Raw genomic sequence first — 1,952 nt, 5'->3', positions numbered from 1 at the left:
ATTGACCAAGAGGATATATGTGTCAGAGGTGGAGGGAACGAGGAGAAGTGGTAGACCTAATTGGAGGTGGAAAGATGGAGTGAAAAAGATTTTGAGTGATCGGTGCCTGAACATGCAGGAGGGTGAAAGGCGTGCAAGGAATAGAGTGAATTGGAACGATGTAGTATGCAGGGGTCGACATACTGTCACTGGATTGAACCAGGGCATGTGAAGCGTCTAGGGTAAACCATGGAAAGTGTGTGGGGCCTGGATGTGGAAAGGGAGCTGTGGTTTCGGTGCATTATTACATGACAGCTAGACACTGAGTGTGAACGAATGAGGCCTTTGGAGTCTTTTTCCTAGCGCTACCTCGCACACATGAGGGGTGAGGTGGTTGTTATTCCATGTGTGTCGAGGTGGTGATGAGAACAAATAAATTCAGACAGTATGAATCACGTACATGTGTATATATGTAAATGTCTGTGTGTGCATATATATGTGTACATTGAGATGCATAGGTCTGTATATTTACGTGTGTGGACGTGTATGTATATACATGTGTATGTGGGTGGGTTGGGCCATTCTTTCGTCTGTTTCCTTGCGGTACCTCGTTAACGCGAGAGACAGCGACAAAGCAAAATAAGAATAATAAAATGAAAAAAAATATATATCTGTGTATATATATATATATATATATATATATATATATATATATATATATATATATATATATATATATTCTTTTTTATATTATATTTTGTTGCTGTCTCTTGCGTTAACGAGTTTGCGAGAGGAAACAGACGAAAGAGTGGCCTAACCCACCCATATACACATTTATATACATACACATCGACACACGCACGTATACTTACCTATGCATCTCAACGTATATATATATATATATATATATATATATATATATATATATATATATATATATATATATATATATATATATATATATATATATATATATATACCACAGCTCTTTTTTCACATCCAGGCCCACAAAACATTCCATGATTTATTCCAAACGCTTCACATTCCCTGGTTCAATCCACTGATAGCACGACGACCACAGTATACCACATCGTTCCATTTGACTTTATTCCATGCACACCTTTCACGCTTCTGCATGATCAGGCCCCGATCACTTAAAACCTTTATCACTCCATTTTTCTACCTCCAATTTGGTTTCCTACTTCTCCTCGTTTCTTCCACCTCTGACACATATAACCTCTTTGTCAATCTTTCCTCAATCATTCTCTCCCTGTGTCCAAACCATTTCAAAACACCCTCCTCTGCTTTCTAAAGACACTCTTTTTATTACCACAGATCTCTCTTACCCATTTATTATATACTAGATCAAACCACCTCACACCACATATTGTCCTCAAACATCTCATTTCCAGCACATCCACCCTCATTCGCACAACTCTATCTATAGCCCAGGCCTCGCAACCATATAACATTGTTAGAACCACTATTCCTTTAAACATACTCATTTTTGCTTTCCAAGATAACATTCTCGACTTCCACACGTTTTTCGACGCTCCCAGAACTTTCGCCCCCTCCCCACCCTATGATGCACTTCCGCTTCCATGGTTCCATTCGCTGCCAAATCCACTCCCAGATATCTAAAACACTTCACTTCGTCCAGTTTTTTTATTCAAACTTACCTCCCAATTGACTTGTCCCTCAACCCTACTGTATCTAATAGCCTTGCTCTCATTCATATTTACTCTCAGGTTTCTTTTTTCATGAAATTTGCCAAACTCAGTCACCAGTTTCTGCAATTTCTCACCCAAATCAGCCACCAGCGATGAATCATCAGCGAACAACAACTGACTGAATTCCCAAGCTCTCTCATCCACAATAGACTGCATAGTTGCACCCCTTTCCAAAACTCTTGTATTCACTTCCCTAACATCCCCATCCATAAACTAAATGAACAACCTTGGAGACGTCACGCA

Source organism: Panulirus ornatus, chromosome 13 (genome assembly GCF_036320965.1).
Source record: "Panulirus ornatus isolate Po-2019 chromosome 13, ASM3632096v1, whole genome shotgun sequence".
NCBI classification, from domain to species: domain Eukaryota; kingdom Metazoa; phylum Arthropoda; class Malacostraca; order Decapoda; family Palinuridae; genus Panulirus; species Panulirus ornatus.
The sequence above is the reverse complement of the archived record's forward strand: the minus strand, read 5'-3'. Positions refer to the sequence as shown.